The following is a 27830-nucleotide window of genomic DNA, read 5'->3' on the forward strand; positions in this document are numbered from 1 at the left end:
AAAATATTTGATCATTTTAATTCTAAAAAAATATATATATTTAGTTGTTAATCAGTTATTTCCACTATAAGACATATGACCCATCAATTACATGCCTGGCTATTTATGCTAGAGAAATGAAAATTTATGTCCTCCTAAAAACCTCTATCTGATTATTCACAGCAGCTTCCTTTGTAAGACCCAAAAGCTAGAAACAACCCAAATGTCCTTCAGTGAGTGAACTGTGGTACATCCATGCAAAGGAATACTACTCAGCAATAAAAAGGAATGAACATTGATACACACAACAACTTGAATGGATCTCAAGGGCAAACTGAGTGGAAAAAAGCAGATCAAACACATATCCTGCATGATCGCATTTATAAAACAGTCTCAAAATAACAAAATTATAGTGATAGAAAATAGATCAGTGTTACCAGAAGTTAGGATTGGGAAGGAAGTATGATTATAAAGGAGTAGCACAATGGAGTTTCTTCATGGTGATGGTACACTTAGGCATCCTGATTGTGGTGGAAGTTAACCAAATCAACACATGTGATAAAAATTTTATAAAATTATACATTCCCCCCCTAAAAAAAAGTCTGCATGTACAAAAACAGATGAAATCTGAGTTAGGTATGTAGTTTAGTTAACAGAATTATACTCATGTCAATGATCTGCTTCTAATAATGTCTTATGGTTATGTAAGATGCTATCATTGGGGGAACCTGGGGGAAGGATACACAACTCTCTGCACTAATTTTAGAACTTCTTGTGAGTCTAAAATTATTTCAAAAAAAAAAATGGAAACAAAACATTAGGTTCCCTCATTTACAGAGAAGTAAACTAAGATTCAAACAGGCTAAATAACTTGACCTTATTAAAAAAAAAAAAAAAAAAAGTCCTTGAGCTAGTAAAAAGCCAAGTTGAGATTTGAACACCAGGACTTCTGACTTTAAATTCAGGGTCCTTTATACCACAGTGCTCCTATTAGCCATGTGTTTATTGGGAAGGTAAAGATCCAGGTGATACGTGAAGGTTGCCCAGGTAGATGGAACAACTTGTTCAAAGCCAGGAAATAAACAAGAGCAAGGGAAAGAAGTACAAACCACCAAAGGCTGGGGAACAGGGGAAAGCAGAGAGATAAGAGCACTGAACCTTGAGGGGGGGCCAAGAACAGGGATAGAGGGAACAGGCTGACAGGCCAGGAGGTTGTGGACTGTGGACCAGACACCTGATTAAGAGACAGAATAATTCCTGACAATGACAGACTCTAGAAATGGAAAGGAGGTGAGTGGCCATATGCTACTCGAAGTAAAGGTCAGTGAGTGTAAGCTGATCAAGGAACTGTGAGACTAGGGAGTCAACTGAGTGGTCTTTTCAGGACATTAGAGGGAGCCAGAACAATGATATGGAGAGGAAGATAGAGCTTTATCTCTCCAACTAGTATAAGCTTCCTAGAAGTAAGGACTATGCTTTATCTTTCTTTGCTTTTCCCACAGAGCCTACAATAACACCTTGGACTTGGAGCTCCATTGATATTTGCTGAATTAGTGAACAAATGTTCTTATGCCTTGAGAACCTGAAACAGTCAATGAACCTTATTTAGCACCTATTTTCCCAAGAGGAAGTTGTTTTGGTTGATCAACATGACAGCAAAATGACTATTAAATTCCATTTTAAAAATACATCAATTTCTCATTTGACATACTGAAGATAAAGTATTTTGTTGAGTTTCGTTTGTGTCATATATTATGAAGGAAATACTGCCCCATAGTTCTGATTCTCACTATCATCTTCTCATACACTCAAACCTATATGCACATACCCACACACGTAGGTGTCCCTCTATTCAGAGAATTAAAACTATAAGGAGGTACTCAGAGTTGGTCTGCCATGGTCTTGATTCTAGAGTTGTGTTGTCCAATATGGTAACCACTAGCCTCACATGACTATTGATACTTAAATTTAATTTAAATAAAATTTAAAATTCAGTTCCCAGTTGCTCTAGCCACATTTCAGGGGCTCAGTAGCTAAGTGTGGCTAATGGCTAGTGTATTAGACAGTGCAGATAGAAGGCATTTCCATCATCTCAGAAAGTTCTAATGTACAGTGTTGCCCCAAGCAACACACAATGACTCACTACTTTGTCTTCCCTGTCTCTCTTACACAATGAATCATGTCATCTTAAGAGGTTCAGCATTCCATGTCTCAGATGGGCCCCTGACATCAAAATGAAGAGAGCAGCATCAATTAGGTTATTTTCAGCACAATCATGTGGAATTCAACTATATTAGAACCCTGATGTCTTTGATATAAACATATCAAATTTTATGATTATGCTATTAATATACCATGGTACGTGTTTAATATGGTTAAGAAGTACAGTACAGTAAATCCCCTACATTTGAACAAGTTCCATTCCAAGAGCATGTTCATAAGTCCAATTTGTTCATAAGTCCAACAAAGTTAGCCTAGGTACCAACTAACACAATTGGCTACATAGTACTGTACTTTAATAGGTTTATAATACTTTTCACACAAATAATACATAAAAGACAAACACAAAAAATAAGCATTTTTAATCTTACAGTACAGTACCTTAAAAAGTACAGTAGTACAGTACAACAGCTGGCATACAGAGGCTGGTATTGAATGAACAGGCAAGAAGAGTTACTGACTAGAGGAGGGAGAAGAGGTGGGAGATGGTAGAGCTGAAGGATTGTCAGCAATAGGAGATGGAGGGCAAGCTTCAATTTCCCTCATGCCTGACATTGTTGGCACAGGTTCTGGTTCCTTGCTGGATTCAATTCTATCTACCCTATTGAAAAAACCATCCAGTGATGTCTGGGTAGTTCTTTTTTTCTCATCATAGATGACACAGTAGCACTGGATTGCATTCTGAATGGCTGCTGCAACCTTTGTGTACTGTTCTACGTTCGGGTCCTGTGCCTCAAAAACTAACAGTGCCTCCTCAAATAAAGAAAATCCCCTTGCCATTTCCTGCATCGTGAATCTCTTCAGTTCTTCAGTTACCGAACGAGTGACGTCTACCATCTTTTCACCTCACTCCACCATCTCAATTATTTTCACTTTTGTTTCCATGGTTATCACTTGGCACTTCTTAGCAGTACCAGCTACAGCACCGCTGCTTTTACACTTGCTTCTGGACAACCTGGGCTTGAAATAAAGATACTGTACTACTGTACTCTATGCAGTACTGTACAGTAAAGTACACAAAAGCACAACCACTTGTAGAGGATGCACGCACGTGACAATGTACACCAGACACGTGAACTAACTTATGATTGGACATTCGAACGCACGTTCACATCTTTGAAAGTTCGCAACTTGAAAGTTCATATGTAGGGGACTTACTGTAGGCAGAATAACAGCGCCTCCCCTAAAATGCCCACACATTAATCTCCAGAACCTGTGAATATTATGTTACATGAAAAAGAGGAATTAAAGAAGCAGATAAAGTTCACTAATCAGCTGACCTTGAGAGGAAGAGATTATTCTGGATTATCCAGGTCCTTACCAGAATCCTTAGAAATAGAAGGAGAGATAAAAAGAGTCAGTGTCAGAGCTATGCAGAGGGAGAAAGATTTGATTGGCTATTGCTGGCCCTGAAGATGGAAGCAGGCCACAAGCCAAGGAATGCAGGCAACCTCCAGAAGTTGGAAAAGTCAAGCAAACAAATACCCCCATAGACCCTCTGAAAAGTGCTGGCAGGGCTCTGCCAGCACTTTGATTTTAACCTGCTCAGAGTTACTTTGGACTTTTAACTTCCAGAGTTATAGGATGATAAATTTGTGTTGTTTTTAGCCACTAAATTTGTTGTAATTTGTTACAGCAACATTAGGAGCCTCATATAGAAGTTCCCTAAAACTCAATATAATTGATATAACTTTAGTTAATTATTTAATTTTATTTCTATTTCTTTTTTGGTAGTGTGGGAAAGCAGATTTTAAAAGAATCAGTGGTTCTTCAGCTCTAAGAAGTTTTTTTTTTTTCCTAAGACACTGAGGCTTCCTAATTGGCCACTTGACCCAGAACTCTGTAGGTGGGAGTGCAAGTGTGGGCAGAGGAAGAGAGCAGACTTTTGAGCTAAGCCCCCTCACAGAGAGTTGCTAATGCAGAGTGGTTGTCTGCCTGAAAATGACACTGAAGTTCTCAACACAGAGGATAAAATTAGGTAATCTATTTTGCTTCATGAAAAGGGCAAGGAAATGATATAATCTTTAAGAACATTAGAAAAATATGTACAATTCTATTTATAATAGCAATAAGATAATTGTTCTATTGTGTTAAATTACTGGGATTAAATGTTATCAGGTGAGATTTTATTTTCCATTTTGTCATTTTTAAAAGATTCAATGTGCATCTCAAGACAAAAGGCCAATAAAACATTGCACGTTGGTATCAAAATAGAAAAGTAGGTCTAGTGCATTCGAGGTGGGAGGAAATTCGTTGGGATTTATGCTAAAATACAGCCTAGAGTTCTCATACAACCCATCAAAAAACTATGATTTAATGAGGCCTAAGAAACTACTTCAAAACTTTCCATTCCTAATGTACTTGCCAAGAGCTCTGAACTTCCTGTGTTCACTCTCAGAGCCTCTGAGACCCTCTATATGCCATCTATTTAGACTCATGTATCTAGATACCTACCACACACCTCAAACTTAACATGTCTCAAACTAAACTATTTAAATCCTTCTCCACCCTAAGCTTGCTTCTCACATTTTTCCTAACCCATTCAAGCTTGAAAGCTCAGTTATCCAGAGACTGCCTACCTTCCATCCCCATCATTCCCAGCTCCTGACCAAATTCTTACAATTCTTCTTCTTCTCTATCTCTCTGGTGAACACGTTCCTTCCATATCCATTTCTAGAGCCTCCATTAATCTTGTTGGTTCTCATCTAAGCTCAAATCCGTTTCTCCAAATCAATCCAGTCAATGAAAAGGACTTATAACTGCAGAGCATCACCTTAATTCTTTTATTTAAAAATATTTTTGCATACTTGTAATCTGAAAATCACCGTGGAAAGACATTGCCCTTGGTGTCAAGGAGTTTAAAACTGAGTGGGAAAGGAAATAATAGTATGTAATATAACAATATAATTATATGTAATATAATGATATATAACAATAATAAAAATAACTGCAGTTATCATTTATTGAGCATCTTCTATATTCTAGACATTGTTCCAGATTATTGCATATATTGTCCCTAATAATTATAACAGCTCTACAAGGTAGGAATTATGCTTATTTTATAGATGAAAAAACTAAGGCTGAGATATTACTAACTTGCCAAGATCTTGCAGTCCTAAGTGCAGTATAAACCTAAGATTCTTGAGAGCAGAATCTGTAATTCAACTTTTTACTTTCTATTAATTCCAGAATAAAAGTATTTCAGACCAAATAGCAGCTAGTTCTATAGGCAGTGATAAACAGTCTAAGTCAGAGAAAAACTTTAGACTTTAAAATGGTATTTATATTCCTTAAACATCTTCTATATCAAGGCCTCAGGTTCTTCCTATTTATGCTTGTGGACTTTCTTTCTCCTTAATATGCTTTTGTCCTATAATTTCTAGCACCTCTTACAAAGAAAATATACAAAGTTAATAAGAATTACTCCACAAAGGGGTTGTGAGCATTTAATGAAGGAATGCCTGTTTATTGCCCACCACAGTGCCTGAGAAATAGTAGACCCTCTATAAGAAGCAGTCAATGGCTTCTTACAGCAAAATGGCCAAGAGAATTGGCTCTGAAATCAGCCCATCACTACTACTTACTAGACATGTGACTTTGGCTAAATTACTCAACCTCTCTGAACCTCACTCCCTTGCATGTAAAATGTGTCTAATAATATAATACTCACTTGGAGTTACAAGGAATCTAATTGGACAATGCATGTAAAGTACTTAGCATAATTTAGCTGGGACTCAATAAATATTAACTTTCGGCATTTAGCTTTTCTCCAGAAAAGCAGAGTTGCAGTAAAAGTTTCATAGTAAAAAAAGAAATCAAAGTCTGCTTTTAATCCACACCAGTCTATTTTGCCAGAAGCTCAATTGGTTTATCATCTGAATAGAAAGATATCAAATCATAGGATTTGGGAATGCAGAGAGAACCTTAGCTGAAATCCAGCTCAATCTGGCCATGTTTAGAGATGAAACAGAGGTTCATAAAAGGAAAATTGACTTCCCAAGGTTGCAAAGCTTGTTTAAGGCAGATCCAAGAGTAGAATTTAGATCTCTATTTTATAATCTGATGCTCTTTCAACTACCAAGAAATGTACACCTTTTTAGAAGTCAGTTAAGCACCATTTCATATGTTAGAAATTCTAAAATAAATCACTAGTCATATTATTCCCAAGTGTTTAACTGACTATAGTAAGTAAACTATCTATAGCTAAGTTTAAAATTCAAGTAAAATCAAATGTATATGCTATTGAATATATGTCTATATTGCTTAAAAAGAGTTGACTACTCTTTACATGAGTACTCTTGTTGAATTAAAGTTTTTAAGGTTAAATGAGTTTTATAAAAAATGGTCATTAAATTCAGAAAGCAATGGACATTGATTAAAGGAAGGATTGTCAACAAAACTTGGAAAAATAAAATAAGGATTTTAAAACCCTGAATCAGGCATGTTTTCTGCCCTCAGGGAAATGCCATTTCCTAATGGAACAGATCACAGAGGAGCTCACTACACACACTCTTCAACTGTATCACCTTGGAGTTAATAGTTTTAACTGTGACACAGGCTTATCTTGAATAACACAATGACTATTCTCATTCTTTGGATAACTACTGATTGAGCACCTCCTTTTCCAGGAATGGTGGTAGTAGCTAGAGCTGTAACAGTGAAATAAGATATGGTTCTTGTCCATAAGAATCTTAGGAGATAAAAGAAGAAGCAGACAAGTGATTAAGAAACTACAGTCCAGGATAATGGACATCAATAGCTAATGTTTAGGATAATTAATATCAATAATTTTTTATAATTTATTTATAGCTAATATTTATTCAACACATAGTATGTCCCAGGCAATCTGCCAAGCACTTCCAGACTGTTTCACAAAACCCTATGTGATGGCTGCTATTATTGGCCTCATTTTCTGATTGAGAAATCTGAGGCCAGGAGCTTACTAGAAAGCAGGGGAGGTAGGACTCAAATCCCAGTTAGCTAAGTCCGAGCCGCATCTGTTAACAATGACACCGCTGCATAAGCGATGGATGGAAAGCACATAATGTGCAACATGGCCCACAGGTGAGGATCCTAACCCAGTCTTGGTGGGTCAGGGACCATTTCCTAGAGAACACAATATGTACACTTAGCCAGGGATTGTGTCAGAGAAGGACAAGAAAGACCTTGCAGGTGGATAAATCAGTATAAGAGGACCTGCTTTCCCATTGCCCTAAAAATTGTACATGGCCAAGTCCCTTCGTGATATGATCCAGGCCCATCTCTCACCACTCTCCACTCCAATGCTTCAACTATAATTTGACGTTTTTCAATTGTCAAAGAACCATGTTCACTTTCCCTGCTGGGTCTCTGGGCACACCATTCTTCTGCCTAGATTAGAACTTTGCTTCTAGGTAATGCTTAGTCATTCTGCAGGTTTCAGCTTGGACACTGTTTTCTCCAGGGAGCCTCCAAAGAGCACCATCCAGATCTTCTCGAATTGTATTTAGGGTCCCTACCATGCATGCCTACAGCTCTCTGCATTTCTGTCACCACAGCACTAAGTGGACTGTGAAATTCACATTCAAACATTTACTCTCAGGAGACTGTAAACTCCATTGAGCAAGGTCTGTTTTTATTCATCACAGTAATCCCAGAGCCTGGCACAATGCCAAGCACTTAGTAGGTACTCAATAATTATTTGCAGAATGAATGAAAAGATCTAAGTTTGTGGAGTAACATCCCCATCTTGTGGCCTTTTAGAAGACTCCGGTAAAGTCATAATACCCTGCTGTGTTTTCAATACCAAAAGGACAGGTGGGCACTCATAATCCTTGTTCCAGCACTGGAAGAAATGAAAGTAAAAGTGAGATCCCACCTGCCAGGTCAATGTTTACTACCTTTAGTTGACACAAAGCAGAAGAAATAATTGGGAAGGGAATAATCCTGAGAGTACAGTTGTAAATAAAAGTGAAAGAACACTCAAACCAAACAAACCAGTTGCCTTGTCTACTTTCATTTCTGAAGCAAAGTATTTTATTCAGGTTTACCATCTGGAAGGACATTTTCCAAGCACATATTTTCTCATAGAAAGAGTCATCCTCAGTTAGATTCACAACCTTCTTAGAACAATTGCACCTTAGATGGAAGGAGAGAGCAGATATTTCAGAGGAAAAGCACCCAGCTAGCAAGTGGCACTGCCAGGCTAGAACCCAAACCAGCTGGCTGCTGGTCCAGGGTCACACTGCCTTTGCTAAACCTCAGTTGTATTTGTTAATAATTAAACAATGATTAGTGTACTGTGGGATGAGTGATGATGTCTTTTTATTTTATTATCAATTCATCATAATTAGTATATAACTTTTCTATGAATTGTCCAGGAGAGGGTGGTGGCACATAAATTAAAGCAATACCCCAAATGGGATCCTTTGAAAGTGTTGCAGAAAAAGAGTAATAACGTTAAAGTTCTATAGAGAAATTAGAATTAAAGTGGAAAATTTTATATACAAAAGCATTAAATTTTGACAGACAAGGGTATTCATCCTGAAAATAATAATCTAAAACTTCAGAATCTTGCACCAAAGAGGAATGAGGCTTAAAGGAAGACTAGCGCCGATTAAAATGAATAAAAAATTGAACATGTCTTTGACTTCCCGCAAATAATTAGCGCGTTAGCACTGTTGAAGCGCCTCCAGGGCACCATAAACTGGATATGCAAGAATTCTTCTATTTACCCTGACAACCACCGTCACCCTGTAAGTAGGTGTTGTCCCTCACTTCAACTTACAGATGAGGAGATGGAGCAAAGGTGGGCTAAGGGTCTTGTTCAAAGTCCCACGGTAAACAAATGGATGGACATGAGATTCAAAACGCCTGAGTCTAGAGCTACTGCGTTTGCAGCCCTTTGCAAAACCAAAAGTTCAAACCTTGCTTTCTGTCATTTTTCACCCTTCAACCTCCTTTTGAAGATGTGTTAGATTTATGACCTCACTTCTTTGCAGACATTCTATCAATGTTTCCTCAGTCTTTTCCCTAATAGAAATTTCTGATAGAATAAGCCTGAGTGAAGTCAAAACAGCACTGGAGTTGGAGTTGAAACAAAAGTGCTTTGGAATACTTGGATCTTCCATCCTATCAGGTCACTTAACCTCTTTCAAGGTTTTCCTAATCTGTAAAATGGGAGCAACACCTACTGCACAAAGTTGTTGAGAGAGTTTAACGAAACAATATATTTCAATGTGGGTGCTCACACATTTGTTGGCTCTGACTCCACAACTGTCCTTGGGGTCCACAGTACCCTCTGAAATTGTCGATGGCCCCTCCCATGTAAGAAACCTGTATGTAAGGAGAGACAATGGGTGGATAGAAGGAACTTCTTTGCGACTATTTTTGAACACTGTTGAAGGTCGCACCGAGTCCAGCAAAATATTTTCCCTCAATTTTGTTTCCTAAGCAAACCAAATCTGGCACTTTTCTGACCACAGGCCTATGTTTGTTTAGCCCAAATTTAAAAGTCAAAGGACTCTTTTAAGTCATCACTGAATGTAGAGGAAGCAAACAAGCCCAAATGAAAACATCCTTCATTTATTTTTCAAGCAAATGCAATCACCCAATGGTAAGATTCACTCATTCAACACACCACAAACATTCATTGAGCGCCTACTATATTTGTCTTAATAAAACATAATACCAAGTGTTCAGACTATTTGGAGATTGTGTGGTTCATATAAGTTGTAAATATTTTTACTCTCTTTCCTATCATTCCCCAGGAAAGAAATTCAGAGTGACAACTCTAATCCGTCTGCGAATAGCGCAGAAATGACTGAACTCTCCAAGGTGACGACTTTCCCTCCCTAATGAGACCTCATCCTCTTCCACGTCTCCCTCACTCCATTGCTTTTGGTAACGGGCACCTCTCTGTTTGGATTCAGCCATTTATATATATTTAGGATTATGAATATGTGTTCTTTACCACACACTCTGCCCAAGGACATGAAGTCGCACAGATATTAGGCAAATGTTCTCCTATCTCTTGGTGTACTGATAAAAAGAAAAAAAGCATGACTAAAGGAACAAATGAAGCCACCTGCTTTGAGTGTTAACAAAAAGTTAGAAACCTAAGAACTCTGAATACTGTTGTAAGCACTGAGTGCTGTTAAATATTATTTGGTACAAGCAAGTATGCCTTAAGAACCAATCTCTAATTGAAAAAAGCTCTCAACTGTCCCCTCTTTTACCAACGTGCAAAATAGTGATATTGCCCCTTCCACTCATCCAGGGGTCAGGGAAACTGACACGGAGGCAAAAGTGCTGTGTCAAGTGAACAGAACCACCCCCAGTGCTCCATGAGCTTTACCACACAGTTTTGGCCCTGGAAATCTCTTCTGCCTTCTATGTTGTTTGGTTTCAGAGGACTGAAGAGCAGATAACCAAAGGTAGAGTGGAGTGGTAGGCAAAATAATGCTCCCCAAAGATGTCCACATCCTAATCTCTGAAACCTGTGAACATGGTACCGTATATGGTAAAATGGATTTTGCAGATGTGATTAAGTATCTGGAGATGAGAGATTATCCTGGATTATCTGGCTGGGATTGATGTAATCACAAGTGCCCTTATAAGAGGGGGCAAGAAAATCAGAGTCAGCAATAGATGATGGGATAATAAAAGCAAAAAGTTGGAGTGATGCGAGGAAGGGGCCACAAGTCAAGGAATGCAGGAGGTCTCTAGAAGCTAGAAAGGCACAGAAATCGATTTTCCCTCAGAGCCTCCAGAAGCACTTTGCTGACACCTTGACTTTAGCCCAGTGAGACTGATTTTGGACTTCTGACCTTCATATCAGCAAGATAATAAATGTGCGTTGTTTTAAGCCATTAAGTTTGTGGTAATTTGTTACAGCAGCCATGTGAAACTAATACAATGGAAAGCTATGTTCTCTACTAAAGAGAGCAAAGGACTGAGGGTCAGAAGACTTTGGTTGTGGTTTTAAGTTTGCCGCTTGTAGCTGTGGGACCTTAAACAAGTCACACTACTTCTCAGGACTTCACTCTGGTTAACTCTTCAGAACTATCTAGCTCTGAGAGTCTATGATGGACATGATGCTAAGCATGCAGAGCCACTTAAACTAACATCCTCCTCGTCCTCAGATGATATCTAAAATTCAGTTTACATTCTCCCTGCCATAACATACCTCAAGTGACTGTATAGCCAGATCATAAAGCCTAGACATTGGCACTGAAGACACAGCAGCATATAAATTGTATTTCTAAATCGTGGAATGTATTTGCCTGGTACCCAAGATTTTTTTTAAAAGTTGGTGTCTGCCTTAGGTAGGTTTATTTTGGAGAAGGAGACTTTTAGTTCTGGTCAAACATATGGCCTGGCGGTTCTACTACACCCACTGAGTGTTTACCATCTCTGCTCCTGTGCAGTAATCTTAATAAAAGCCCTGTACCAGCCCTCACCCCAGGTAGTGAGCCAGCCCCACCTGTCTCTTCCTGACAGACTGTTGAACATGGATGCCTTCCAGCAACTGAAAGTCATTATCTGGCCTTCAAAACCTTTCTGCTTTTGCTCCAGGTAGCTGTTGCACAACATTTTAAATTTAGAAACATGATGTCTTTCTTATTTTGCCATCTTTGAGATGTTGTGTGACTTGGATTTTCCAACAAAATAGATCACTCTTTGCACCACTCCCCGTTCTCAATACACAAAAGACCAAATGGATTAAATGAATCTCCCTGTTTTATATGTTTCATCTTCTTCAGAATACATAAGCCCACCCAGGCACCTGGTGCTTGAAGTGGACTGAGGAGAACAGCCAGGCAATGCTTTAACCTTCACTAGCCCTGGGAAAAGGAATTTTTGTCTGAAATTGAGCTGTTAATTGCTTTCAGCCTGCCAGATTCTGTGAGGACATTTTCACCAAAATCAAAATAGAAGCCAAAATATTGTGAGTATACATTTAAGAACCAGATTCCAGGTACTTAGCAATTGAGACATGAGAGTGTTCACTGTATTTTGTCAACTTGACAAAGGATTACTCCTTCCCTTTGTGAAGCTAGCAAACATAAGAATAAGAAAGAGGTATACTCTTTTCTCTCAGACTTATAAAGGGTGGGATTTTTATAATGACCATTTTGAGAAATCTGGAGACTCTGAAAGTGTGAATAATAAAATGGAAGCCTTCTAAAATGCGACATTAAAAAGGTGACAGCAATTATTTCAGCATATTAAGATATAAGAGATATGCTAGGAGACAATGAACCTTCACAGTGTGGAAAGGTCTGATCTGTACAATACTCCTCCTGAAGGCCAGACAATAAGGAAGTCCTTTTCTCTCTCCCCACTTTACCTGCAGGATCGAGGCACTCACTTCACCTTCTCCTGCACCTGCAGGTCAGCTCCATCCAGCAGTGGAACTAGATGAAGAAAAGGGCAACTAACCCACACTGGAGGCACAAAGGCAGAATTGTGCTGGCCCTAAACACAAGTGAAATTCAACAATATTCTTCTTTATAGATAAGAATTTATCTCCCTGAAAAGGGTTTAATTTTCCATTAGCGGAAGTTATTCTACATTTTTTTCTACTTTTTACTTTGTTATGTGAAAAAGTAGGTGAGTAAAGAAAACAATCATATAAAAAATTTAAGATCTGCAGTGTTTTTCATGTAACCCTTAATATTTTGTGCTCACTGTCCCTAGATAGAAATCAAATGTTATGCATGAATCAGTCTTGTAAAGGTCAAGGCTTTTGGTTGCAAGCAAGAGAGACCAAAGATCACTAACTTCATGAAGCAGAAAGGCATTTATTGAAGGGATATTGTGTTGCTAACTCAATCAACAGAAAGGCTAGAGAGGCCAGGCTGAGAAAATGGACAGGATCAGAGTAGAATGAACTGCACGGCGCCAGGAGGCCACCACTGCTTACCACCACCTATAACAACTCAGTGTTGCCACCACCAAACACTTCATGTCGTTGCCCCTAGAATTCTGACACTAACCACTGCCCTTGCTGAGCTCCCCATCATTACCAAACTAGCACCAAGGAGTGTTTTTCCTTGGCTCTGTAATTTCTGTCATTCTCCCAGGAACACCAGAATGCTCGAGCCCAGGTGATGAAGTCATACCCCAGCACCAAGGGCCAGGGAGGAATGCCTGGCCATTTCAGATTCTATAACAGGTGAGGCCTTACTTCCACCAAGGTTCACACTCTGGAGGATTTCCCACAAATGGAAGCGTGTTTGGACACTGGGTAGCCAAACAACAGCAGATGTCTAGCACAACCCAGTACTCTTCCTATCTGATATCTGCATATACTCTTCACTGGAAAATACTCCTGCCTCATATACTAATGCAGTGTTCCTCAAATAATCAAGACATCTTCAGCCCCTCCCAACAAAGGAAGGCAACCCTCACCCTTGCCAATTACTGCCTTTAGTTCCAAATCTAAGATCTCTGAGTCATGTTCTTTTTTTCCTCCATTTCTGTTCAATGCCTGCTTAATGTTCTGTAGTCATATGATCTGAAATGTAAAATTAAGCAACAAAACTTATTTTAAAATGGTTTGGTAAAAAGAAAGAAAAAGAAAATTAGTTAGAATATACAAATTTATATATGACATGGCAAGGAAGGAAATACTAGTCATGGGATGTAGTTGATAGTTACTTGTTCTCCCCTCTGTTGCACAGTTTGTTTTCCCTTCTTCTTCAGCCAGCATTATAACTAGTATGGGGTCTTTAGCCACATGGACAACACAAACCTTCTTTCCCACCTGGGGGATCTCAGCCCTTGTGAGTTAGCCCAGAAGGGTCTGCTGCACTTTTACATTAACTTACTGCTCAATGCAGTGATAACAGGTGCTGCCCAAGGAATTATCAAAACTCATCCCTCTTTTGAGTAAATGAAACCTCATTTCTTCTGGATAGTCAGAATCCATCATCCCAGTTACCACCATAACCCTCCTTTTCCCCTGTTCTTCCAGAAGTATGAGTCGTCTAAAATGGTCAAGCTTAGCTTCCAATTCAACTATTGTATGCCCTCTGGAAGAAGCATTTGTCCCTGGGGCACTAACATAACTAAACAAACAGAATCCAGAGTCACAGAGACAGAAAGCAAGTTTTATAAGTGGGTTATTAGCTATACCAGGTACAGAATCCACCCCACCTCCAGTTCATTATCCCTCGACATGCACATTCTGGCTATAAGAGAAAGAACACCGTATTTCAGTTAACAGTTCAGAGTGCATTCTGAATTTTGTAAGACAGTATCCAACTTCACAAGGTATTGGCAGTAAAATTGAGTATTGCATAGTCCACTGCACCATTCCATAAAGCTAACCGCTTCTAATGATAAAGATATAAATCCAGTTAATTCCATGGGTACCAACCATTGTTTTGTTTCTTTTACTGTAGCTTAACTTCCAGTTGGCCTTTCCTACCATAATTATCCTTACTTCAGTTCACGAGTCAGGAAACTAATGAAGATTAGTTATCCTGCCAGTTACTCAGGATACCTATTCTAACTGTATATAATACATGTATTTATCTTTACATACATTTATATACATATATATATATACATCTAAACTTACAGGAACTAGGTAAATAACCATGTTCAGAAACCTACTGTACCTACTGTGAGGTAGACCTGGGTCAAAACTCTAAATGTTATCTGGCTTTTAAAAATCCCCATTATTCCTGGTACACCTCAGTAGAACTTGGGCCACCTGAGTTAGAACCATTGTGAAATCTTCCCTGGAATATCTGGGCCCGTTTACCATGGTAAATAGCTATAAGCCCTTAAAGGACAACTAGTATGTAAAGTACTGGTTGTAAAGAGCACACACTTGTAACTCTTTGGCATGTTCTTTCTAAGGGGCCCCAGACCTGCCTTCATGCAAGGGGCTCCATCCAGGTCTGTGATGTGGCTCAGGGCTGGGAATTGGGTGAGGAGCTACAGCTCTCAACAGTAAAAGCTCAAGTCAGGCCCCCTTCACCACACCTAGAGATATTTTTGTTTTTTATTTAAATACATCAAGAAGGACCATAGAGAGCTTCCAATTAGGAATCCCATGATCAATTATTCATCTCCAAAATCTGTATGGGTCACACTCTTCCAACTGACTATTATCCCAGCTGCCCATGAAGGTAATGACATCACTTTGCTTCTGCTGGTTAAATGCCATTACTTGGCTTGGGCATCTAGGTGCTTCCCAACCCCACTGAGTTTATGAGACCATAACCCCTGTAGAACCTCCCATTGTCATCTCAGCCTACAGAAAAGAACCGCTGAACCACTTCTCAAAGGTACTCACCTTGTCGATGTATTTATTACTCAAGGCCTCGGTGAAGACAGTTTCTTCTGAGACCTCTTGGAGGGCAGCGTTACGGGAGTCACACTTATTTAATCCACTCAAACACTTCTGTCTTTGGTAGACGTAGGCTACATTAGATCGAGTATTTTCTCATAGATCAAGTTCATCTACTCTAGACCTCTGTGAAACCATTTTCATTCAACCAGCCAAGTTAACATTTAGAACTATTTCCAGCCATTTGGTCCAGCACACAGGATACAGAATCTCTGAAGTGTGGGCTTGCATTGATAAATTCAGTCTGATCTGTAATTATGCTCTCCCGTCCTTGATAGAGCTTCCTCAGAATTTATTTCCCTGCAGATTTTGCTGATATGAACTAGCAAAGACTTGTAATTCTTTTCTTACATCACCTTCTCCTCCTAGGTTTGCCTTTGTAATTTCCCAAGTCCCCTCTCCTCCACCATCCATACTCACAGCACACACTCTGGTTCTAGGTCTAGAGACATCCCAAGAGTGGGTGAGCGCAAAGGGAAGAACTGCTTCCTAAAGGCAACTCCCTCGAGGAAAGGTACTATGAAATAAGTTTCCATTACTTCCTGAAGCTAGCGATGCCTACAGAAATAGTTTTGCATAGTTTTACAGAATTTTCAGGTGTTCTGAATTGAGAGGATTACTCTGGACAGTAAAACCACCATATTCCTGGAAAATTCTCCTGTAACATTTAATGCCACTAATCACTCTCTTTTTTGGAAATCCTCCTCCTTCTATGTTTCTATGTCATTTCATTCTCCTAATTTTGCTTCTCTTCCTCAGTTTCTGATCATTGTTTACCATTCCAAGATGACCTTTTATCTTCTCTATCTCTTTCTCTCTTCTCTTTCCACAGTTTCAACTCTAATCAATTTTTGATGTTTTTGTTTCCATCTATAGCCACATGCCTAGGTTTTATCTCTCTTCTGAACTCTAATCCCACATTTCCAACTACATGCCAGACATCTCAAAGTTGCCAGTGAAAAAGAATAGCTCAAAGACTGAACTCCCATTTCTTCCTACAAAAAAAACTCACATCACCTAGGCTGGGTTCTTGGAATCATATCTGAGTTGTTCTCCCACATTCACATATCCCGTCTATGCTAGTTCCTTCCACATTTCTCTATAAATTCTCTAGAATCTACCCCATTTCTTTGATTAAATCATTTTTGCTTCTCAAAGGCTTCCCATTGCCTTGAGAAAAAAAATGAAGTTTTAAACTTCAGGCTATCAGTGATCCACTGTCTTTTCGCAGCTCCATCACTCTCTAAGCAGATCTCTAGTTGACCCCTTGACCCCTACCCACACTCTCAAGGGTAATCTCAAGTGCCTGCTATTTCTCATATTCACCCTTCTCGAATTCACTTCATCATCTCTGGTCATGTTATTCCCTCCACCTTGTAACTACCAATCCTTCCCTTTCAGCTGGACTAAGTAAAGAACCCAAGAACTAAAGGATATATTAACGAAAAAAAAAAAAAAACCCCAGAGGGAGAGAACTCAATAATCAGATGCTTATGAGGTCCTGGAGAGGGTAACAAGGGCTTAGACAGCTACAGGGATGAGGAGGGGAGAAAACTACAAAAACCTTGACATATATGTTTGGAAAACATAGAGCAAAGGAAATCTGTGCCCTGTGCCCAGTAGAGCCCTGAAAATTGGCAAGATCCCAGTGTTCCCAACCTCAGCATACATGGGAGAACACAGTAGACATAGCAGTGGAGTGGGAAATCTAAAACAAGAGCCTTAGCTGGTCTCACAGAGGGCCTGGGTGCACATTCAGTGTCAAACAAAAGAATTATTTCATTGCACCAAAGCAGCAAACAGCATGGAAGAGGGGACTCAGCACTGACAGCTCCTCCGTGACTGAGAAAGCTCTCATGGTTGGAACAAGGAAGACAGAGCAACTGCCTGGGTGAAACGACCCAAGACCAAAAGGAATGAGAGTGTCTCAGCTGATGCCAGAGTGGTTCACACAGCATACAGCCCTTCTCAGTGCCTGAATATCACAAAGCCTCTCTGCCTTCTCCCAACCCCCTCTCTCTTCTCACAAACGCAGCCTGGGTTGGGGAGGAAATGGGTGCTAAATTGATGGAAGATATAACACCTACTACCTAGCAAAGTAGGAACTCTGAACAGAAACTAAACTCAGTTACAAAAAAATATAGTTATTTTTAACCACCTGATTTTTTTGTTTGAGATTCAGATCTGCATATGTGTGTTATGTGTATATGTATACATAAAATTTTTTCAGTCATAGAACCTCAATGTATGTCTTAGTCCTTTTGGATAGTATAACAAAATACCATAGCTTATGTGGCTTGTGAAGAACAGAAATTTATTTCCCACATTCTGAAGGTTGGGAACAGATCAAGGCACCAACAGACTCAATACCTGGTGATGTACTCGCTTCCTCGTTCATAGATGACCGTCTTCTCGCTGTGTCTTCACATTCAAGAAGGGGCAAGGGAGCTCTCTGAGGTCTCTTTTAAAAGGACACTAATCCCATTCCTCAGTGCTCTACCCTCATGATCTAATCGCCTTCCAAAGGATGCACCTCCAAAATACTATCACACGGGGGATTAGATTTCAACATATGAATTTGGGGGGGGGGACACAAACATTCAGCCCATAGCAATGTGGTTATACATACTATGACAAAAAATAATCTATCAGTAAAAAGGAGTTTGTGATTGGAAGGAACATCATTCTAAATATTCCTAGATACAAAATCAAAACCAACTAACTGAAAAAACAAACCAAAGTTCTCTGCGGGAAACACTATCCTTAAGGACCTCTAGGAAGTCATTTTTACAAGCTTTCCTGAAAAATTCATGTAAGAATTTATTACAAATAATAGAATCGGACAGCACTGGGAAGCAATTTGTAAATTCCATTCTATGATGAAATTGTAGAGCTGGAAGCCTGAGGAATGAACTAAATAAGATGACCTTAGAGGTGACTTCAAAACAGCAACCCTCATTATATTTTTGGACCCTGATTTTCCTACTCCCTATCTAATTTCAGGACATTAAATTGCCAGTCACAAGAAGAGATTTGATCAAACTACTCAGAAATTTAAGACACAACTACAGAAGATATGTATCAAGATATGTACGTCAAGATAGACATACATCAGGCGGAGCTTCAAAATGGCAGAAGAGTAGGACGTGAAATCACCTTCCTCCCCACAAATACATCAGAAATACATCTACATGTGGAACGACTCCTACAGAACACCTACTGAACGCTGACAGAAGACCTCAGACCTCCCAAAAGGTAAGAAACTCCCCACGTACCTGGGTAGGGCAAAAGAAAAAAGAAAAAACAGAGACAAAAGAATAAGGATGGGACCTGCACCAGTGGGAGGGAGCTGTGAAGAAGGAAAGGTTTCCACACACTAGGAAGCCCCTTCGTGGGCGGAGACTGCGGGTGGCGGAGGGGGGACACTTCGGAGCCACGGAGGAGAGCGCAGCCACAGGGGTGCGGAGGGCAAAGCGGAGAGATTCCCGCACGGATGATCGGTGCCAACCAGCACTCACCAGCCCGAGAGGCTTGTTGGATCACCCGCTGGGATGGGCGGGGGCTGGGAGCTGAGGCTCGGGCTTTGGAGGTCAGATCCCAGGGAGAGGACTGGGGTTGGCTGCATGGATACAGCCTGAAGGGGGCTAGTGCACCACAGCTAGCTGGGAGGGAGTCCGAGAAAAAGTCTGGAGCTGCTGAAGAGGCAAGAGAGTTTTTCTTGCCTCTGTTTCCTGGTGCATGTGCAAGGAGAGGGTATTCAGAGCACCGCTTAAAGGAGCTCCAGAGACGGCACGAGCCACCAGAGACGTGCATGAGACATTAAGGCTGCTGCTGCAGCCACCAAAAAAACTGCGTGCAAGCCCAGGTCGCTATCCACACCTCCCCTCCCGGGAGCCTGTGCAGCCCGCCACTGCCAGGGTCCCGTGATCCAGGGACAACTTCCCCGGGAGAACGCACGGCGCGCCTCAAACTGGTGCAACGTCACGCCAGCCTCTGCCGCTGCAGGCTTGCCCCACATCGGTACCCCTCCCTCCCTCCCCCCGGCCTGAGTGAGTCAGAGCCCCCGAATCAGCTGCTCCTTTAACCCAGTCCTGTCTAAGTGAAGAACAGAAGCCCTCAGGTGACCTACACACAGAGGCGGGGCCAAATCCAAAGCTGAACCCCGGGAGCTGTGCGAACAAAGAAGAGAAAGGGAAATCTCTCCCAGCAGCCTCAGGAGCAGCGGATTAAATCTCCACAATCAACTTGATGTACCCTGCATCTGTGGAATACCCAAATAGACAATAAATCATCCCAAATTGAGGAGGTGGACTTCGGGAGCGATGATATATATATATATATATATATATATTTCCCTTTTTCTCTTTTTATGAGTGTGTATGTTTATGCTACTGTGTGTGATTTTGTCTTTATAACTTTGCTTTTACCATTGGTCCTAGGGTTCTGTCTGTCCATTTTTGTTTTTGGTTTTTTTTAGTATAGTTTTTGCACTTGTTATCATTGGTGGATTTGTTTTTTGGTTTGGTTGCTCTCTTCTTTCTTTTTTTTTTTTATTACTTAAAAAAAATTTTAATAATTATTTTTTATTTTAATAACTTTATTTTATTTTATCTTCTTCCTTCTTTCTTTCTCTTTTCTCTCCCTTTTATTCTGAGCCATGTGGATGACAGGCTCTTGGTGCTCCAGCCAGGTGTCAGGGCTGTGCGTCTGAGGTGGGAGAGCCAAGTTCAGGACACTGGTCCACAGCAGACCTCCCAGCTCCATGTAATATCAAACGGCAAAAATCTCCCAGAGATCTCCATCTCAACGCCAAGACCCAGCCCTACTCAACGACCAGCAAGCTATAGTGCTGGACACCCACTGCCAAACAACTAGCAAAACAGGAACACAACCCCATCCATTAGCAGAGAGGCTGCCTAAAATCATAATAAGGCCACAGACATGCCAAAAGACACCACCAGACATGGACCTGCCCACCAGAAAGACAAGATCCAGCCTCATCCACCAGTCCCCTCCACTAGGAAGCCTACATAACCCACTGAACCAACCTTAGCCACTGGGGACAGACACCAAAAACAACGGGAACTACGAACCTGCAGCCTGCGAAAAGGAGACCCCAAACACAGTAAGTTAAGCAAAATTAGAAGACAGAGAAACACACAGCAGATGAAGAAGCAAGGCAAAAACCCACCAGACCTAACAAATGAAGACGAAATAGGCAGTCTACCTGAAAAAGAATTCAGAATAATGATAGTAAAGATGATCCAAAATCTTGGAAACAGAATGCAGAAAATACAAGAAACGTTTAACAACGAACTAGAAGAACTAAAGATCAAACAAACAATGATGAACAACACAATAAATGAAATTAAAAATTCTCTAGAAGGGATCAATAGCAGAATAACAGAGGCAGAAGAACGGATAAGTAACCTGGAAGATAAAATAGTGGAAATAACTACCACAGAGCAGAATAAGGAAAAAAGAATGAAAAGAAATGAGGAGAGTCTCAGAGACCTCTGGGACAACATTAAACGCACCAACATTCGAATTATAGGGGTCCCAGAAGGACAAGAGAAAAAGAAAGGGACTGAGAAAATATTTGAAGAGATTATAGTTGAAAATTTCCCTAATATGGGAAAGGAAACAGTTAATCAAGTCCTGGAAGCACAGAGAGTCCCATACAGGATAAATCCAACAAGAAACATGCCAAGACACATATTAATCAAACTATCAAAAATTAACCACAAAGAAAAAATATTAAAAGGAGAAAGAGAAAAACAACAAATAACACACAAGGGAATCCCCATAAGGTTAACAGCTGATCTTTCAGCAGAAACTCTGCAACCCAGAAGGGAGTAGCAGGACATATTTAAAGTGATGAAGGAGAAAAAACTACAACCAAGATTACTCTACCCAGCAAGGATCTCATTCAGATTTGATGGAGAAATTAAAACCTTTACAGACAAGCAAAAGCTAAGAGAATTCAGCACCAACAAACCAGCTTTACAAAAAATGCTAAAGGAACTTCTCTAGGCAGGAAACACAAGAGAAGGTAAAGACCTACAATAACAAACCCAAAACAGCTAAGAAAATGGTAATAGGAACATACAAATTGATAATTACCTTAAATGTAAATGGATTGAATGCTCCAACCAAAAGACACAGACTGGATAGAATGGATACAAAAACAAGACCCATATATATGCTGTCTACAAGAGACCCACCTCAGACCTAGGGACACATACAGACTGAAAGTGAGGGGATGGAAAAAGATATTCCATGCAAATGGAAATCAAAAGAAAGCTGGAGTAGCAATTCTCACATCAGACAAAACAGACTTTAAAATAAAGAATATTACAAGAGACACAGAAGGACACTACATAATTATCAAGGGACCAATCCAAGAAGAAGATATAACAATTGTAAATAATTATGCATCCAACATAGGAGCACCTCAATACATAAGGCAAATACTAACAGCCATAAAAGGGGAAATCGACAGTAACACAATCATAGTAGGAGACTTTAACATTCCACTTTCACCAATGGACAGATCATCCAAAATGAAAATAAATAAGGAAACACAGCTTTAAATGATACATTAAACAAGATGGACTTAATTGATATTTATAGGACATTCCATCCAAAAATAACAGAATACACATTCTTCTCAAGTGCTCATGGAACATTCTCCAGGATGGATCATATCTTGGGTCACATAGCAAGCAAGCCTTGGTAAATTTAAGAAAACTGAAATCGTATCAAGTATCTTTTCCGAACACAATGCTATAAGACTAGATATCAATTACAGGAAAAAGTCTGTAAAAGATACAAACATATGGAGGCTAAACAATACACTACTTAATAACCAAGAGATCACTGAAGAAATAAAGGAGGAAATCAAAAAATACCTAGAAACAGATGACAATGAAAACACGACGACCCAACACCTATGGGATGCAGCAAAAGCAGTTCTAAGAGGGAAGTTTATAGCAATACAATCCTACCTTAAGAAACAAGAAACATCTCAAATAAACAATCTAACCTTACACCTAAAGCAATTAGAGAAAGAACAAAAAATCTCCAAAAGTTAGCAGAAGGAAAGAAATCATAAAGATCAGATAAGAAATAAATGAAAAAGAAATGAAGGAAACGATAGCAAAGATCAATAAAACTAAAAGCTGATTCTTTGAGAAAATAAACAAAATTGATAAACCATTAGCGAGACTCATCAGGAAAAAAAGGGAGAAGACTCAAATCAATAGAATTAGAAATGAAAAAGGAGAAGTAACAGCTGACACTGCAGAAATACAAAGGATCATGAGAGATTACTAAAAGCAACTATATGCCAATAAAGTGGACAACCTGGAAGAAATGGACAAATTCTTAGAAATGCACAACCTTCTAAGACTGAAGCAGGAAGAAACAGAAAATGTAAACAGACCAATCACAAGCACTGAAATTGAAACCAGGACCAGATGGCTTCACAGGCGAATCCTATCAAACATTTAGAGAAGAGATAACACCTATCCTTCTCAAACTCTTCCAAAATATAGCAGACATAGGAACACTCCCAAACTCATTCTACAAGGCCACCATCACCCTGATACCAAAACCAGACAAAGATGTCACAAAGAAAGAAAACTACAGGCCAATGTCACTGATGAACACAGATGCAAAAATCCTCAACAAAATACTAGCAAACAGAATCCAACAGCACATTAAAAGTATCATACACCATGATCAAGTGGGGTTTATCCCAGGAATGCAAGGATTCTTCAATAGACATAAATCAATCAACGTGATATACCATATTAACAAACTGAAGGATAAAAACCATATGATCATCTCAATAGATGCAGAAAAAGCTTCTGACAAAATTCAACACCCATTTATGATAAAAACCGTCCAGAAAATAGGCACAGAAAGTAGGCATTACCTCAACATAATAAAGGCCATATATGACAAACATACAGCCAACATCGTTCTCAATGGTGAAAAACAGAAACCGTTTCCTCTAAGATCAGGAAAAAGACAAGGTTGCCCACTCTCAGTAAAATTGTCACTATTTGCAGATGACATGATACTATACATAGAGAATCCTAAGGATGCTACCAGAAAACTACTAGAGCTAATCAATGAATTTGCTAAAGTAGCAGGATACAAAATTAATTCACAGAAATCTCTTGCATTCCTATACACTAGTGATGAAAAATCTGAAAGAGAAATGAAGGAAACACTCCCATTTACCATTGCAACAAAAAGAATAAAATACCTAGGAATAAACCTACCTAAGGACACAAAAGACCTGTATGCAGAAAACTATAAGACACTGATGAAAGAAATTAAAGAGGGTACAAACAGATGGAGAGATAGACCATGTTCTTGCACTGGAAGAATCAACATTGTGAAAATGACTATACTACCCAAAGCAATCTACAAATTCAATGCAATCCCTATCAAACTATCAATGGCATTTTTCACAGAACTACAACAAAGAATTTCACACTTTGTATGGAAACACAAAAGACTCTGAATAGCCAAAGCAATCTTGAGAAAGAAAAATGGAGCTGGAGAAATCAGGCTCCCTGACTTCAGACTATACTACAAAGCTACAGTAATCAAGACAGTATGGTACTGGCACAAATATACTGGCACAGAAATATACATCAATGGAACAGGATAGAAAGCCCAGAGATAAACCCACACACCTATGGTCACCTTATCTTTGATAAAGGAGGCAAGAATATACAATGGAGAAAAGACAGCCTCGTCAATAAGTGGTGCTGGGAAAACTGGACAGCTACATGTAAAAGAATGAAATTAGAACACTCCCTAACACCATACACAAAAATAAACTCAAAATGGAGTAAAGACCTAAATGTAAGGCCAGACACTATAAAGCTCTTAGAGGAAAACATAGGCAGAACACCCTATGACATAAATCACAGCAAGATCCTTTGTGACCCAACTCCTAGAGAAATGGAAATAAAAACGAAAATAAACAAATGGGACCTAATGAAACTTAAAAGCTTTTGCACAGCAAAGGAAACCATAAACAAGATGAAAAGACAACCCTCAGAATGGGAGAAAATATTTGCAAATGAAGCAACTGACACAGGATTAATCTCCAAAATATACAAGTAGCTAATGCAGCTCCATATCAAAAAAACAAACAACCCAATCCAAAAATGGGCAGAAGACCTAAACAGACATTTCTCCAAAGATATACAGATTGCCAACAAACACATGAAAGAATGCTCAACATCATTAATCATTAGAGAAATGCAAATCAAAACTACAATGAGATATCATCTCACACCAGTCAGAATGGCCATCATCAAAAAATCTACAAACAATAAACACTGGAGAGGGTGTGGAGAAAAGGGAACCCTCTTGCACTGTTGGTGGGAATGTAAATTGATACAGCCACTATGGAGACAGTATGGAGGTTCCCTAAAAAACTGCAAGTAGAACTACCATATGACCCAGCAATCCCACTACTGGACATATACCCTGAGAAAACCATAATTCAAAAAGAGTCATGTAGCACAATGTTCATTGCAGCTCTGTTTACAATAGCCAGGACATGGAAGCAACCTAAGTGTCCATCAACAGATGAATGGATAAAGAAGATGTGGCACATATATAGAATGGACTATTACTCAGCCATAAAAGGAAACGAAATTGAGTTATTTGTAGTGAGGTGGATGGACCTAGAGTCTGTCATACAGCATGAAGTCAGAAAGAGAAAAACAAATACAGTATGCTAACACATATATATGGAATCTTAAAAAAAAAAAAAAAAGGTCATGAAGAACCTAGGGGCAAGATGGGAATAAAGACAGAGACCTACTAGAGAATGGACTTGAGGATACAGGGAGGGGGAAGGATAAGCTGGGACAAAGTGAGAGAGTGGCATGGACATATATACACTACCAAACATAAAATAGATAGATAGTGGGAAGCAGCCGCATAGCACAGGGAGATCAGCTCAGTGCTTTGTGACCACCTAGAGGGGTGGGATAGGGAGGGTGGGAGGGAGGGAGACGCAAGAGGGAAGAGATATCAGGACATATGTTTATGTATAACTGATTCACTTTGTTATAAAGCTGAAAGTAACACACCATTGTAAAGCAATTATACTCCAATAAAGATGCTAAAAAAAAAAAAAGCTTGTGAAAAACAAAAACAAAAATAGATATATATCAAGATATAGAATGTTAAAAATATATAAATATATAAGGCATAGCTATAAGTATTATATGTTATATATTTATATGTTCATTTTTAACCTTTTCATACTTGTGTCTCATTTTTAAAATATTTTGATATGTGTATGTGTATATATGAATCAGTGGGAAACATACTGATTTATACAAAATCATTGACAAAAGCAGCTTATTGATGTAGAAAGTCAGCAGAAAATACATGAACACGTCTAATTATAAAGGATGGGAGCTACAAATGCAAAACTCTGCATAAAGACATTGAAGGTCCAAAAATAACTGTTCAATATATTTCACGGCAATTATACTTCACAACATATTAATTCTCTGTCCCTAAGGGATTCCATTTTGCATAGAACCTAAATAAACTGCCTGAAAAAACTTTGCTGAGATTGAGATTGGATTTAATTACCAGACCTAATTCTTCAGTAATGGAAATCAGCCAAAGAACTGGGGGAAAATGCTGACTGAATAGAGACCTGAGTGACCTAGCTAACTGGAAGGGAACAACATTTTTGATTAACTGAAAGGACAAGCACTTCATCTTAAAATGTCCAAAGGTTAGATGTGTAGAACTAAATAAACCAATAACACTGTTTGACAGCACTTTTCCAGTAACCCTGTGGAGTACCTTTTCATATGATAACATATAAAATAGCAAGAAGAATATTCTTGCAGGCACTTTTCTACACCTAAAGTAAAAGTTAATGTTTTATAGAGCCTCCAGAATAGGCATCTCTACTACTCATAAAAACAATTTCTTACCTTTTCAGGGTTACTTTTACTGTAAAGGTCACCAACTGTAACTGGTTACAGTACTTTTGTGTGGCACAGTTGGAGCTGGCAAGAGACTATTAAGTGAAAAATCATTTTTGGAGCTTCGAAGGGGAGTTGTGTTTGCCCTTACAAAATGAATTGCCTCCATAGCAAAGAACTGCAGTGATTCTACATGTTATTTCAAACATGAAATGTCATAATTCTTCCCTTTGCAAAGCCATCCTGCAATCAGCAACAATTAGTTTGCTGGTTAAAAAAGAGACCACTTTACTGATATTATTAATTCAATGCCACATTAAAATCAAGCTTATTATCACTACTCAAACAAATCTTGAAATTAACAGACAGCCTTTAACTGCTATATTTCACTTATGAGGCAACATGTCATTTTCTCTAAATTTTTATTTATTTTTTATACAGCAGGTTCTTATTAGTTATCTATTTCATACATATTAGTGTATATATGTCAATCCCAATCTCCCAATTCATCCCACCACCACCCCCTCCAACCCCCCACTTTTCCCCCCTTGGTGTCCATATGTTTGTTCTCTACATCTCTGTCTCTATTTCTGCCCTGCATACTGGTTCATCTGTACCATTTTTCTAGATTCCACATACATGCATTAATATATGATAGTTGTTTTTCTCTTTCTGACTTACTTCACTCTGTATGACAGTCGCTAGGTCCATCCACATCTCTACAAATGACCCAATTTCGTTCCTTTGTATGGCTGAGAAATATTCCATTGTATATATGTACCACATCTTCTTTATCCATTCATCTGTCAATGGGCATTTAGGTTGCTTCCATGACCTGGTTATTGCAAATAGTGCCGCAGTGAACATTGGGGTGCATGTGTCTTTTTTCAATTATGGTTTTCTCTGGGTATATGCCCAGTAGTGGGGTTGCTGCATCATATGGTAATTCTACTTTTAGTTTTTTAAGGAACCTCCATACTGTTTTCCATAGTGGCTGTATCAATTTACATTCCCACCAACAGTGCAAAAGGGTTCCCTTTTCTCCACACCCTCTCCAGCATTAGTTGTTTGTAGATTTTCTGATGATGCCCATTCTAACCTTTGTGAGATGATACCTCACTGTAGTTTTGATTTGCATTTCTCTAATAATTAGTGATGTTGAGCAGTTTTTCATGTGCCTCTTGGCCATCTGTATGTCTTCTTTGGAGAAATGTCTATTTAGGTCTTCTGCCCATTTTTGGATTGGGTTGCTTGTTTTTTTTGATATTGAGCTACATGAGCTGTTTATATATTTTGGAGAT

At 39.1% G+C, this 27830-nt stretch overlaps 1 protein-coding gene across 5 annotated transcripts in view; it reads right to left on the reverse strand.

Moving 5' to 3' along the window:
* Window positions 1-27830, reverse strand: part of RFC3 (replication factor C subunit 3) — a 161694-nt gene that overhangs the window by 91516 nt on the left and 42348 nt on the right. The window lies entirely within an intron of this gene.

Source organism: Balaenoptera physalus (assembly GCF_965194825.1).
Source record: "Balaenoptera physalus genome assembly, chromosome: 18".
NCBI classification, from domain to species: domain Eukaryota; kingdom Metazoa; phylum Chordata; class Mammalia; order Artiodactyla; family Balaenopteridae; genus Balaenoptera; species Balaenoptera physalus.